The sequence below is a fragment of the Macrotis lagotis genome, chromosome X (genome assembly GCF_037893015.1).
Source record: "Macrotis lagotis isolate mMagLag1 chromosome X, bilby.v1.9.chrom.fasta, whole genome shotgun sequence".
Taxonomy (NCBI): Eukaryota; Metazoa; Chordata; class Mammalia; order Peramelemorphia; family Peramelidae; genus Macrotis; species Macrotis lagotis.
The window spans coordinates 50,234,227-50,250,011 of record NC_133666.1 but is presented as its reverse complement, the minus strand read 5'-3'; the positions used below and the strand labels follow the sequence as shown (position 1 = coordinate 50,250,011).

Sequence of the window (15,785 nt, the reverse complement as noted above, 5' to 3'; positions counted from 1 at the left end):
CAAACCACTACAGAATACAGCAAATTAAGAGTCTACTTACCAAAGTACACATATTAAAAGTGATGTCACTACAACTACAAAAACTTCTTTGCAGAAATAAATGCAGACCTCAATAAGTGGAGCCATATTAACTGCTCATCAGTAGTTGAAACTATTGGAATAAAAATGACAATGCCACCTAAATGAATATCCTTATTCAGTGCCATTCCAATCTATTGAAGGTTTACTTTATAAAGTCAGAAAAAATAAGAGGAAGATTCATCAGGAAGAACAAAAGGGCAAGAATTTCAAAAGAAATAATAAAAAAGGCACAAAGGAAGGGGACATAGCAGATCGCAAACTATACAGCAAAGCAGTAAACATTAAAAATGATTTGGTCCTGTTAAGAAAGAGAAATTGACTAGGCAAATAACATGTAGAATGGGACTTCTTACCCTTTTTTTAGGCCTGGACTCCTTTGGAAGACTGGTGAAGTCATGGACCCTTCTCAGAAGAATGCTGCTAAATGTATAAAATAAGCTATATTTAGAAACCTTATATTGAAATAGAGTCATCAAAGTATTAAGAAAACAGCCAAGTTAACAAACTCCAGCTTAGGAACCTCAGATATAGAAAAAAATCATCTAGGAGCAGACTCCAAAGAGCCAATAGGGAAAAGATTCACTATTCAACAAAAACTGCTAGCAAAAAAATTAAGCAAAGCAAATAGAACCATGAAAATAATATGTACGATGACTGTGACAATATAAATGAAAAGAACTTAAGAAACACTCATTATAATGATCCTGCTTGGTCCCATAGAAGAGAAGGAAAAAATACATTTCCTTCACGTCTTTGCACAAGGAGGACATTAAGGTTGTGAAATATTGTATATGCATTCGCCATTGGCCAATGTGCCAGCTGCTTTGGTCAAATGCTTTTCCCCCTAGATTTTCCTTTATTCCAAGGAATGGCTCTTCCGAAAGGACAGGGGGAAAGGATTTGGGAAATGAAGATGATGAAAAAATCAAAGACATCAATAAGAACATTTTAAGGGGAAAATATGAATTACCTTAGACAATTCTGTTCTCTTCCAAAGGCTTCTGTTTCCTCATCTGTAAAATGAAGAGAAAGGATTTAGTCCCTTCCAGCTTTCACTTTATGATTCCTTAGAATATGTGGGACCAGAGGTAATGCTCTTGGTCCCAATTCACATTACTGCAAATATCCCTTTCCTAATATTTCACAGTAACAATACCTCACGTTTCTATGGCACTTCCAGGTTTTTAATATACTATCACCAGAACAGTTCTGTGAGGTAGGTAGTGCAAATACTATTATTCTTCTTTTACAGAGAGGGAAACTGAGGCTGTTAAGTTAAATGTATCGATATTGTTGTTGTCTTAATTTTAAGGGAAGGGATTTCCTTTCTGATTATCACCATTCTTTAGAAAAGTTTAACTAATGGAAAAAGTTCAGAACAGCCTATATACTACCTCAGACATTTAATTCTTGTTCTCCCTGAGAATTTGAGAGATAAAGGTGCCAGTTTAGAATACAATCCCATTTATAATACCATGTAAAATAAAACTCTACTTATAAAATATTACAGAGGAGGGGAAAATATCTGCCCCACTAGTCCTAAAATGTCTACCATTTAATTTTGGTCTCTGTTAAGGTGAAAATGGTAACTGGGAGGGATAAGCCATTAAAATAATTACCATCCATTAACTCAGATTAGTTTGCTGTCCCCTAATGAGGCCCTGAAGGACCTGGGCTCAGGTAGCTAAATTCTGATGAGCTAAGGAGGTCAAGACAGGTCCAAAGCAAGGCCAGGGGCCTGTTGAGGGTGGTCAGGCTTAGGTGAGGTCACTGTGATAGGCTTTCTGGACAATCAGGGGTCAGGAAGGGGCCTAGAGGAAAAGGTTACAGAAAGGGGATAAGGATTGGTTTATGCTTACTTCACAATTCTGCCTAGGGCCCCTCCTAAGTCACCGGCTAACCTGGTTATACAACTTGAAATTCCTGACAATTACATTAATTTCCACTTGTTAACAGATTTCCCTTTCACGTGTGCCTCAGTTTTTTCTTGTGTTTCTCCTGTCTCCCCTTTGACATTCCAAAATCAGTTCATTTAAGATAGGGTCCTTGTTTCCCATCACACTCTGTTTCTCTATGGCACCTGGTGAAGGGTTTTGATTTCGTCACTAATGACTGAACAATTGACACACAGGGGAAGGATGTGAGCACCTGTGTTTTGTTTTGTGAAACCAATTTCAGACCCATTATTCTGGTCTCACTCCTCCGGCTTACCCACTTTGAGTCATCACAGACTTAACTTCATTAGTACATTCAAAAAACTTGCCGAGATTAGATGTTTAGATCTGTACTTCCAATCTAGAGCTATAAGTGACCCGAGAGACCACTCAGTCCAACTCCTTCATTTTCTCAAAAAAGGAAACTGAAGCCCAGAGAGGTTAAGTTAAAGAGCCACTAAGTGGGAAAGTCATATTCTGCTGAAAAAAAAAATGGATGCCACTTTCTAAAAGCTTCCTCCTTTCTTATCACTTCAATTCCTTTTGCCTTGACCCCTCTTTCACCTGCACTCCCCTAAAGAGATGGCCCTTCTTCTTCCTGCACTGTGATCTTATTTGAACTCATTTTTTCCAGCAAATTGCCCTCTCTAACATCCCTATTCTCTCACTTGACTCCAATCTTTCCCTTTCTACTAGCTGCTTCCTCGTGGCCTACAAACATGTCCTTATCTCAAAAACCTGCCCTTTCATTCCTGCTGTAATTCCCTCTCTTTTTTGGTGGCTAAACCCTTTGACAAAGGCACATATAATAAATTCCTCCACTTGCTCTCCTTTCACTTTCTTCTAAACTCTCTACCATCCTGCTTTTGACTCATTCAATAGAAATTGCTTTCTCCAAAGTTCCCAGAGAGCTTTTGTTTTGTTTTGGTTTTTTTAGTGAGTCAATTGGAATTAAGTGACTTGCCCAAAGTCACACAGCCAGTAATTATCACGTGTCTAAGGCCAAATTTGAACTCAGGTCCTCCTGACTCCAGGGTCAGTGAACTATCCACTGCACCACTGAGCTTTCCCCAACCCCAAGTGATGTCTTCATTGCCAAATCCAATGGTCTTTACTGAATCTTTCTCTTTCTTGAGCTCCCTGCAGCCTCCAACACCGTTCTCCTTTATACACTATTCTTCTAGGATTTTAAGGGACTACTCTCCGTTTTCTTCTTGCAGATGTAAACAATCTAAACATACCTTATGAGTCTTCTTCATAGGTCCTTTATCCAGGTCACACTCATTAAGTGTGGGTATCCCGCTCTGTCCTAGGTCCTCATCTCCTCTGTCTCTATACCATTTCACTTGGAGATCTCATCAGCTCCCATGGATTCAGGTATAATCATCTCTATGCTGATGATTTTCAAATCTATTTATCCAGTCTTAACCTCTCTGTTGACCTCCAAACCCAAATCTCCAACTGCCTCTCAGACATCTCAAACTGCATGTCCAGCAGACATTTCAAACTCAACACATCTAATACATGGTTCATCATCATTTCCATCAAACCCTCCCTGCTTCCTACTTTCCCTCTTACTATAGACAACAACATCCAGGTCATTCTGGATGTCTTACTATCTCTCATTCTCCTGTATCTAGTCTGTGGCCAAGACCTGTTGGTTTCTCAAATATGGCCCATTTTTTAAATATGGACCCTTCTCTTCTCCAATCCTGCCACCATTCTGGTACAAGTTCCCATTATCTCATACCTAGACTACTGAAACAGCCTGCTGGTGGGTCTGCCTGATACAAGTCTCCCCTCCCTCCGATCCATCCTCCATTTAGCCACAAAAGGAACTTTCCTAAAGTGCGGGTCTGATGTTGTCATCCCTCATACTTGATAAATTATGGTAGCTCCCTATCATCTCCAGGATCAAATACAAAATATTGTTTGGCATTCATAGTCTTTCATCACTTGATTACCCCAACCTTACCAGTCTTCTTAGACCTCTCTTTCCCCCCAAATCCCATATGCTCTTTGATTTAGTGACTCTGGCCTCTTGGCTATTACACTCCATCTCTTGATGCTGGGCACTTTCTTTGGCTATTCCTGAAGCCTAGAATCTTCACCAACTGGTTTCCCTGACTTCTTTCAAGTCCCAACTAAAATTTTACCTTCTCTAGGAATCTTTCCCCCTTTAATTCTAGTGTCTTCCCTCTTTTAAATATTTCTATTTATCTTGCATAAAAGTTGTTTGTATATATTTTCTTGTGGTCTCTTCTATTACCTGATGAGCTCCTTGTCTTTCTTTGTATCTTTCAGCACTTAGAACAGCGAATGAATGGTACATGGTTGATTAATAAATGTTTATTGACTAAGTTATATGACTAGATCTTCTGACCTCAAGTCCAGTGTTCTTTCCATGACCCCAAGCTACACTTCTTCAGGGATCTTTAACCTGGTCAGTAATAGCTCTCCCCATTTTGGGAAGTGCTTCCATTTCAGAATCACAGACTCAGTGGCCCATCTGTCCTTTTGCAGCTTTCACCTATTTTTGCTCTGGAAGGCAACAGAACAAGTCAAATTCCCATTTCACACAATAGCTTTTCAAATACCAGCAGACTGACTATCATATTTCTCCCACCTACCACCCTCAAGCTTTCTCTTCTGAAAATTAAACATTTCCATTTCTTTTCTCTGACTCACAAATGGCATGGACTGAAGGCTTTTCACCTTTCTGGTTGTCCAACACTATGAGTTCTCCAGCTGAGCTATGGGATTCTTCAAATGTGGCCCTTAGATATGAACACAACATTCCAGATGTGCTCTAAACTAGTGGAGAAATCAAGGAACACTACTTTCTTAAGCATTTGTTATGTTTCAGAACTGTGTTAAGAGGGAGAGAGACAAAAAGACTTCCTCTTCCTTCACAGAACTCATACCCTAAAGATCTTAAAGATCTCTTCAGTAAGATGGATCTGAGATTGGGGTATAGTAGAAATACTATGGCACCTGGAGCCAGATTCACCTAGGTTCTAATCTTGGCTCTGCTATTTACTATTTGAAAGATTATGGCAAGTCATTAAATTGCAGTCTCAGTTTCTTTGTAAAAATGAAAAAGTTGGACTAGATGATCTTTAAGAAACTTGATTGAAATCATCTGATCTCGGTGGGTAGTGGTGTGGGTATTCCCCTTCCCTGATGCAAATAATAATTCCTTTGAGCCTTTGAATGACATAATTTTTTAAACAAAAGGAGATACCAAGTATCAAAGAAAATATCTTTTTTCTTTAAAATGGCTTTGATCTAGAGATACAATCCTCTTTCTTTGTTAGCTACTCAGTATTTTTCCTGATAGTATTTCCCTCTAGGGTTTACTCTTTTACACCAAAAAGCAAAGTTGCTCTCTGGGAACATGGACAAATAATCATTTTTCCCTAAATGTATTTTTGAAAATAAGATACATAATTCTAATTTCGAATTGGGGGGAAAAAGTGGCTTTCCCCCTGGTTGGCCACAAGATGGCATCATGAGCTAAACTACTACAGAGGATTTTATAAAAGGTCTTTGATGAAAAATTACAGTTGTACTGTTTGAAAAGATGATTGATTTCTCTCTGGGTCTATTTACTTAGTAAAGCACCGTTGCATGGAGCCTTTGGGGTGGTTGAACGTTAAGTCACTCCATGCTCGTCCCTGAATTTGGATGGGAGAAAATAGTGTCCTTGTTTTTCTGAAGCTGCTCAGCCCTTGCAACTTGTTGGATGAAGAAAAAAGCAACCTGGGCAGGCCTGTGACTGTCATTTTAACAGGCAGGTATTTTAGAGTAGACAGGAAAATCTCTGGGAATCTGGCTTTCTTAAGGTAACTGCCAATGGATGGGAGAGGTTTTTCCACTCCATTTGCTCACTCTCCCACCGATTTTTCCCCCCTACTCGAAGCTGTTAAAAAAAACAAAACAAAACTTGAAAAAGATCTGTGTAAGTATCTTTCAAAGCTCAAACCTACATCTTGGATGGCCTTTCAAACGCTCAATTAACAGGACATTTCAGGGGCCTATAGGTCTATTTATTTTAATTTGTGGAACTTGAATCTGCGGGTCTTAATGGAAAATGTGAAAGATTTTATGCAAAAGAGGTATAAACAAATCGGCCTTTCATAAATTCACTGGGTGTTGCTTTGAAATCTTTAAACGATTCCCCAGAATTCCTCTAAGGAATAATAATTTTTTTTAAAAAAAAAACTCAAAACCAAGCAGCATAGAAACACCAAATGGAATGGGAAAATGCTTCTTTGTCTGTGCCAGAAGGTATTTGATGATCTTGAAGGGCCCTCCCTGCTCCAACAGTCCTTGTTTCCATGGAGAGAGGAGCCTTCCAAAAGGAAAATGGCTACATTTCTAATCTCCTATCCGCCCAAACTCAAGAAGAAATGCTTTTCAACTCTAAGTAAAATAAGCTAGGCAGCTAGGTGGTAAAGTAGGTAGAGCACTAGGTCTGAAATCAGGAGACCTGAGTTCAAGTCCAGTCTCACTTACTACCTGTATGACTCTGGCCAAGTCAATTAACCCTGTGTGCCTCAGTTTCCTCATCTGTAAAATGAACTGGAGAAGGAAATGGCAAATCACTACAAGACTTTTGCCAAGAAAACCCCGATCAGACATGACTGAAATGACTGAATAACAATTAAAAAATAAACTAGAAGAAATTTATAGCTCCATGGCACATTTCAGGCAGGATCAGTATGTAACAGTTTCTGCTTCTGCAGGGGATTATGACCAAAGAAGTCACCTTTGTTTGCAGTTCCAAGCTTACTGTCTGACCCTATCAGATGAAATGATTTCCCCCAATTATCTGACTCACATGCAGGACTGGTATGCAAGGACTACTTTCACACAGAGGTATTGTCAAGTGGTTCACCTTGTATCACTGTCATCAGTTTTAGACGTGCAGAGGCCCTTAGAGAATATCTAGTCCAACCTTCTCAATTGAAAGAAAGAGGGAATTGAGGCCAAAACAGAGGAGAAATGATTTGCCCAAGATCACACTGGCAGTTAAGTAACTGAGCCAGGACTCAAATCCAGATCTTCAGATGCCAAAACCACAGCCCTTATATTAAAATTGGAATTATTACAATGTATATACAGTGAACTACACAAAGCATTTTGTATATGGTGCCAGAATAAATAGTCAATTACCAATTACCATTTGTTTTAGTTCCTGAAGTAATTACTGGCTGCACTTGGATCATTTTGAGTTTGGCCCATTTCATTGTCACCTATAGATTAGAACCTTTAGAAAACTTATTTTGCCTCCTTTGAAAGCCATTACGATGTAATGAAAAGAGTATGGAAATTGGAGCAAGGGAGACCTGGGTTCAAAACCTGTCTCTAATATTTGTTAGCCCTGACAGTAGACAAATCATTTAATTAATCTCAGATTGCTCATTTCTAAAATGGGAATAATAATTATAACAACCCACTTCCCAGGATTGATGTGAGAAAAATGCTTTGTAAATCTTCAAACAGGATTTATATGTGAACTATTGTTAATTAAAATATTTTATGCTAGTTCCTTCATTCAACAAATATTGGTCCCCTACTTTGCCAGAAGCTCTGAGCTAGGTGTTGAAGGGAAACAAAGAGCTATGACACCATCCCTGACCTCAATGAGCTTGGAGTCTAGTAAAGGGAAATGGTAGTGTAACCCTCATCTCATCTACAGCCAGATTCAGGGCACTGCTTGGATTGCCATCATTCCAAATCAGAACTTGAGACTCCACTGATCCTTCTCTCTGTCATCAGATAATACTAAATGACATGTATTCCAAAGCAAAAGGCATTAATTAAAACAGAAGAGTGAGGTAGAGAACAATGAACTGAATCTGGTAATGAACAATCCCTGAACCTATACATCAACAGTTGCTATGTCCCACACCCCTAGGGCAACACTCCTCAATTCTCCATTCCATTCTCCACATAGCAGCAGGGTCAGATCACACTCATCCAAAGCTCCTCTGCTTAATAAGATCCCCCTTCAGTCTCAGATGATTCTCTAGGGTTAAGAGAACACTGGAGCAGCTCATGTTCTCTAAGTTGGTACCAAGGTCCAGATGGGAAGCCATGGTCAAGTCCCTGGTGCTTAAGTTTCCTTAGAGCTAAGTAGCTTTTCTTTTTCACTCAACCCTACTACTGCCAGGAACATTACCACCTGCAATGGACTTTTTACAAAGTATTTCTTGGGGCTTTTTAAACCTCCCATACTTCACATCCTTCTAACTCTATTAGGATGTTCTTCGGGTGGCATCAACATACAGCAACTTCACACGCAGTTTTCTGGGAAATTTAGTCCAGGTAGTTCTCTACAATAAATGAATCTCCTTCAACCCCAATTGTGAAAATGGAAAACATAACTGTGCCTTCTAAAGCAGTATGTAAGAAATACTAGATAAGGGGTAGCTAGGTGGCGCAGTGGATAAAGCACTGGCCCTAGAGTCAGGAAGACCCGAGTTCAAATTTGACCTCAGACACTTCATAATTACCTAGTTGTGTGGCCTTGGGCAAATCACTTAACCCCATTGCCTTGCAATCCCTCCCCCCTAAATACTAGATAAGGAGTGCAACTATTCTGACATACAGTGATGAGGAATAACTTCATTGGGAATGCAAGTTTTAGACACACTGAGAAGGAAGATCGTGTTCTGCGCTAGGGAAAATAATTTAAGTAAAGGTGTGAAGACAGGAATGTATGTGACATATTTGGTGATATTAGACTATGAGCTCCTCAAGGGAAATGCATCAGTTGTACCCCTTTCTGTAGAATTCAGAATTCATGAGACCCCCCCCACCCCACCCCCCTTTTCATGCTGAGGAAACCCAGACACACTATAGTAGAGAAAATCTCAAACCAACTCCTCTGGGGTGATGCAGAACTAAGCTGCTCTGACCTTTTCCAACCTGAGTGGATCTCCTAATATAGAATCCTAGATATGATCAGCCACAACCCAAATCTCAACTAATTTATCCTGGCACTTAAACAGCCACTTGATTAATTCAAGGGAATAAGCCTCTTCAGCTAATGTCTCTAATAGAAAAATATGTCTACTTCTGGGGAAAATAGTCATTGGAAATAGGCTTTGCTTATGGGCTTGGATTTACCCAAAAACCCTCTCTCTTCAACAGGAAAAACCACAGATGCTGGTGACTATTATCTGGTAAACAATTCACTGGGGCTGTGCCTACTATAATCGCATGGACTAGAATCAATCTCCATGGGGCTGTTCTTTGAGCAAAGCTCAGTCTGAGCCAAAAGCAGAAGCTGATCCCAAGCTACTCTCTAATTGAAAAGATAATTATGTCCTTTAAGTATTTTGTTCTCTAGGGAGTCTTAGTCTCAAGACAGCATTTAGTTTACAGGGACAATAAGGGAGATCCCTTTTGAAGACTTACTTAGTGGCTGGACAGATTTCCCTTACCTCTAAAGATGCCAATGTCTTGCGATGGGGGGAACCCAACTGTCAAGCCAGAACCAGATTGTGGACAATACCAGAGAGGAAGATGATAAAAACAAAAAATATAGAATATTATCTCTGGGAGGGACTTTGGAGATCATCTCATTCCATACCCTAATTTTATAATTCCCTCAAGCCCAGAGAAGGGAAATGATTTACCTAAGGTCAACCAGTGATAATAACAGAACAGTAACTAGATCTCGACTCAGAGGTATCATTCTTGTTTTGGGCAGCAGTTGAAAACAAAGTTAGTGATCCAAGCAGTCAACCTACCCCTTCCTCTGCCAAGTGCTGGGCAGGGCCAATAAAATGAATGAGTTTTGTTGTCAAGCAGCAACTCCATGCATTTGAAGGTCTTCTGAGGTATACTGAGGGAAATTGGGAGTCTGTGTCGATTTCAATCCCCTATGGCTTTTCTGATTGAGACAACTGGCAATCCAGGCTAGGGCAGGTCTGGATCTGTTTTGAAACCTGGTGAGGCCAACTATTAAATCAAAGTATCTTGGGATATTTCTTTTGCAAGTGAAAGCTGACTGAAACTTGTGCCCACATTGGGACATATATATTTACCTGAAGGTCCACTCTACATGCTCATGTGAAACGATGCAGGCAATTATCCAGAGATGAAGGATTAGAAAAATGGGCTGACCACAAGGCTATGCAAAAGTTAACAAAGAAGTATGGGAGAAACTAACAGGCCTCATCCAGATGTCCCTTGAAGGGCAAATTAAGAGACTTAAGGAGGATTAAATAAGGTACCAATACCTGCATTATCATTCTCAACTCGTAGTCAAGAGAAGAAAAAGAGAAGATCTTTGAATTTTGCTTTCCCTCTAAGACACTAATCTTGGAAACTAGGACTGTGGGCTCATCATTCCTTGAGAAATATGTTTATTCTTTAATAGCATGACTGATATGTACAGGGTAAGGCAGGATCTGGGTCCTATCCTGAGCATGTAACAAAGGCTACATGCTCACCTTGTGAAATGCTCTCGATGACATAACTTTACTAATTGCCTACTATGTTATCAAAGCTATCCCACAGGGTGGCCCTACATCTAGGCAGGAGAAGAGGTCACCTATAGAGTATAATTTAAGGAGTTCCCAAGGGTCCTCCCTCCCAATCTGCCCTCATCTACTTGCAATGGCATTGGCCTTCCCTCCCACCAGGACCACCCTGAAATCACCATTGTCCAAGTGACTGATGGCTTAGATAATAACAAAGGCACTGATCCCAGGTTACTGTTAAAAGGGGGCAGGGTAGATGAGCCCTTCGAGCTGGATGACTAATGCAAGGATTAGTTTGTTGAATACCCCAGGAAGCAGAGAGAGCCTAAGGACAGGGCAATTTCCTCAGAACAAATAAGTTCCCATATAGTAGATGAGAGGAGGGGAAGGGGATGGCAGCACTAAGTCATGGAGGAGGGGAGCACAGGTCTTCTTGGGTGCATAGATGGAGCATTAGATGAGTAAAGCAGGAATGGAAACTGGAATATTTGACTGAGGAATATGGGACTAACAAAATAAAGAGATGCCATCACCATTTTCCCATGAGCTAGCTCCATTTTTTCTTGGGGGTCTAGAGCTACAGGGGAACCTTAGCCTTCACTTTACAGAGGATAACACCGAGGCCCAGAGCCAAGATCCAGACCAAGGCTTGGACCTCTCTTCTAAGTCTCTCCTCCTCAATAAATCATATTCTCAAATGAATACAACCATGAAGAATGATGGGATAAACAAAACATCATTACAGATAGTTGATACCTTCTAGTAAAGAGACTTGCTGGGATCTAACTAAAGTGAAAACAGAGCAAAGAAAATCTTAGGCAACCTGTAGGTTTCTTTCCAACTCTAGAATTCTATGATTCACCAACATACATGGAAGAGATCCACCTGCACCTCCCTAGCCCATTATGAGTCCTGTAGCTTGTCCATTTAAGGAAAACCAGCATGACTGACTACCTTGTGGACCTTCCACATACCTGTTTTGGGCATCTCTGGGCCCCATCACCTACTCATTGCTGATCTGGATAAGTCAGAGGTTAGTAAAGTGTTCTAAAGTGTTCTAAGCCATTGGAATTATTGGAGAATTAATTTAATTAAAAATGTAAAAACCTACAGAACACTAAGCTGTCTTATGAATAGGCAGATAATAGCAGACACTGGGAGGTGGGATGTACAGTGTTCGTCTCTATCTAATTGGAAGTATTTTAGTACCATTGGTTCCCTGGTCTCCCACTGGGTGATTGCCCAGGCAAGCCTAGAGTTCTGGGAAAGAGGAAAAGCTATGCTGTGGAAAGACTCCAAGAATTCAAGTGCTTGTTTCACAGCCTGGCTTCCAAGGAGAGCCCAAGGGAAGACTGCTGCAGAACCAGCATTCAGCCCCCGTGGGTGGAGCTATGAGAGCTCCCTGGTGAAACACCCTGTAGAGCCTCCTGGGAGCAGCTCTCTAGAGCTCCAAAAGGTGTTTTTCTCCCAGCAAGGTCAGGTGATCTACAGTGTGGTGGACTGAGGAGAAAAGGGGGGAAACACTGGGGTTCTTGTCACAATCATACTGATGTCAACCATGCAACCATATCCCCAATCCCAGATGAGAGCTATGAACAGTTTGCTGTGAACCAATAACCTATTTTAGAAGAAGGCTGGCTTGAGCAATGATACCTCAGCATCAGGGCAGCCATATAATTATGGAGCTAGAAAGACCTGGGCATATTTAGAGAAGAATGGGCAGGCCATTCAGGTAGGAGCTTAGGGTAGATGCAGATGGATAGTAGAAAAAGTGGGAGAGAAGGCTAAATCATACCTCCCATCTGGTTTATCTGACTTGTTTGAAAAAGGTTTCACTGGAATAGCCAATGAACGCAAATCAATAATCCCTAAGGAGCATTGATTGACTAAATCGCAGGATAATCACTGTGCTGATGAACAGCTGTGGCAGAAGGGGTCAGTAAAAAGTTATACTTTGGAAACACAGAATGTCTGGACAGCTTCAGAAACCTGCTATTTTCCTAAGAAACTGCTTCCATGGTGACGACTGGGAAGCTCCACAGCTTCAGAATAATCCTGAGTATCATGGTTGTTAGATTGATGCAGAAAACATCAGAAAGTAAACCCAGTGTTTGGCCTTTCAAGCCCTTCACAACCTAGCCTCAACCTCCCTTTCAGGCACTCTCTGGTCTAACCAAACTGTTCCTCATATGCCTCATCTCCCAGCTCTGTGCCTCTGAACTTGCTCTCCTTGCCTGGAAACCTTTCCTCCACCTCCTAAGGTTCCTAGAAAACAGCTTGAGTAGCAGCTTCTTACATGAAGAGTTTCAAGGGCCCTTCAGCTACTACTCATCTCCCTCACAAAGGCCTCTTTGAGATGTGTGTGCGTGTATGTGTGTCACAACTAAATAGGAACACATCTCTTCCAACAGAATGTTAGCTCCATGAGGACAGAGATAATTTTGCTTTTCTCTTTGTAACCCAAGCACATAACATGATCACATAATGGTAATTTGTTGCTTAGAGAGTGCTTGATGGATTGGAGAGACTGATAGAACTTTTGGGAAGGCTAGTTCCCATCTCTTTCGCCAAAGCAACGTAAAACTGGTCCCATTCACACTGATCCCTTCCAGCTTCTCAAATTCCATAGTATTTATGGTCTACATACATCATCAGGCTACCTTGGATTAACTCTAAGAATATGACTTTATGGTTCTCTTTTCTATCCTGTCTCTCCAGTAAGATGTAAGCTTCCTGAGGGTGGGAACTATATCTTAGGCCGTTTTCTACTCTTCTTTAAAGTTCTTAGCACAGAGTCCTATAAGAGATGTTCAATAATTATAGCAGAGATGTTCAATAATTATAGCAGAAATATTAGGTGAGTCAGAAAATAATAGATATTGGAGCTGGAAGGGGCCTTAAATATTTGAATCCCACACTACTCCTGGGACATTGGGCCTTTCTAAGCCTTCAGTTTCCTCTGTAAACAGAAGATTGTTCCAGTTCTAAATCTAAAATATTCTGTTCAAGATTCCTCATTTTCACAAATGAAAAAGAAAAGTCTATTGAAGTTAAGTGACTTGTTAAAGGTCACACAGCTAGTTGTATAACAATTTGCTGTAATATTTTTTTTCCTCTGAGGATGAAAAATGTTCACTCTTTCTCCTTACTTAAAAGATGACAAGGTATAATTGTTTTTGTTATTTTAAATTTCGGTGGGACATTTGTAACAAAATTGGTATCAGAGCAGACTCCCCTACACTAGAGAAACTGAAAAATCTCTTTAGCTCAGTCAAACACAGGGAGATCTCACAGAGCAGCTTTTGAGTTCAAACACACGAACATGCTGTTCATATTGTGGGTGAAGGCAGGATGTGAGGGGTGAAAACCTTCAGAACTTTACCTGCATGCGAACGGCAGCATTCTCTTTGCCACCTCAAACCCAAAGAATTCCTTTTGAAAGCAAGCTTGGGGGGACAGGGAGGAAAGGGCTGATAGAATCTGCCTGACCTGAAAGACTAAATATATAACGCATGCATCCCTAGCTGTGAAGAACATGCAGGGCCCTTCAAAGCCTTTGATATTGGGATATTGGGATGATTTTGGGAAATGTGATCCTATGTCCATTAGAGTGTTTCTGTCTTCTCTTTATATGAACTTTTATGTTTTCTTTATACCATTATTAAAGTTACAAGCAGAGGGTTTTTATTTGTGTGTGTCTGTGTCTTTATATGTCTATATATCTGTATGGGAATGTGTGGGAGGCCCCTTTGGAGGTCTGGTGAAGTCTAGAGATGCCTTCTTAGAATTATCTTTCAAAGTGTATAAAAAATATGTAGGATTATAAAGGAAGCCAATGATATTGAAATAGTTATCAAATATATATCTATATATTATATATAATATATTTATATATGTGTTTATGTTGGTGTTAGGTATCTCTCTAGTCACATATATAGTCACAAATGCACACACATGTAGACAGACACACAAACACGTATATGTAACATGCATGTGTGTGATATACCCGTGTGTTTTCATTGTGACAGTGTGTCCATGTATGTACATTTAATATACACACATCCACATGCACATTGAAAAGAAGTTTGAAACCCAGGGAAGGTTTGACTGGGATCTCCACCATTTGTTCTCCTACCCCATTCTGAGTTGTTGCTTTAGCTTTGTACATTGTGCCCAGCTAGCTCGGGGAGAGGCATGCTTGCTTCTTTCTACTCACAATTCAAGAAATCACTAGAGTGGAGTATGAGCTCACTGCTGATAAGAATATGATTTTCATAAGCACCTTGCACATGGTTTTGGGGTGCTCTGTTTCAGAAATATGCACTTGAGAACGGATTTCATTTCAGATGCTCAGTATTCAGAGCAACAGCCAAGTCCTGGTTAGCCAGACATTCTCTTGGGGGTGGCTAGAAGCTAGCAGAAAAGCTTTGTAATATGGCATGCAAAAAATGGCAAGGTTAGGCTAGCTGTCTTCTAAGGTGCCAACCAACTCCACAACCACAAACTTCTGCCCAGTAGAATAACTCCCTTGTCTGAGTCAGCCTTAAATAATATAGTCCCGCCAAGTCTGCCTATCTTTCTTTCTAGTCATCTGCTTCCTAATAAATTCATTTATTTTCCCCTTCCCTGCTCCCCAAGCCACATTACCTTTGGTATTTGGACACGTTCTTCTGACAGCATGGCACATTCAGGAGAGAAAAGGGAAATGAGAACCTGAAAGACAGAATGGATCTTTGCACAAGTTTATCTTTTTAAGCTAAATAGTATCTCTGGTTCAGAATGTTCTGAGAACTACAGAATGGAGTTACTGACAGGTGAGCCTTAATGAAAATATTTATTCTAAGATTTTTATTCTATTTTGATATCCCCAGCTACATGGTTTGACATTCCTTGGCTTTTGATGTCATATAACCTTGAATTGGAAAAGAACATTAAAACTAATTTAAGCCCTCTGATTCCAAAGTTCCTTTTACTCTATGTTGCCATGTTGCCTACATATAAAGAGGCCTGATCATCAGTAACAATTATCACTACAAAATGCTCATAATTTCATCTTCTGGGTAGATGGGTGGCAGGTTAAGTATACTGGACATGGTGGATTTTTTTTCTTTTTTTCATGTTCTACTTGTACCTTAATAATACCACTCATCCACAAGAATAGTTCATACAAGCATCACCCTCTCCCTACAAGAGCAGGTCTGACCTTAGATATGGCCTAACTTGGGTGCCAACTCCTTCCTGAAGCTTTCCCAGATCCAGGTCTCCTCTCGAT

General features: G+C 40.3%; 1 long non-coding RNA gene across 2 annotated transcripts; it reads right to left on the bottom strand.

The window, feature by feature from the left end:
• Nucleotides 1–346: 346 nt before the first annotated feature.
• LOC141501652 (uncharacterized) lies at nt 347–15,269 on the bottom strand. Of its 2 annotated transcripts, XR_012472282.1 has the most exons (4): nt 15,161–15,269; nt 9,470–9,508; nt 1,052–1,094; nt 347–501 (listed from the first exon to the last, which is right to left on the bottom strand). It is a non-coding gene; the product is annotated as an uncharacterized LOC141501652 (long non-coding RNA). The 2 variants fall into 2 exon arrangements; XR_012472283.1 differs by lacking the exon at nt 9,470–9,508.
• Nucleotides 15,270–15,785: the final 516 nt, after the last annotated feature.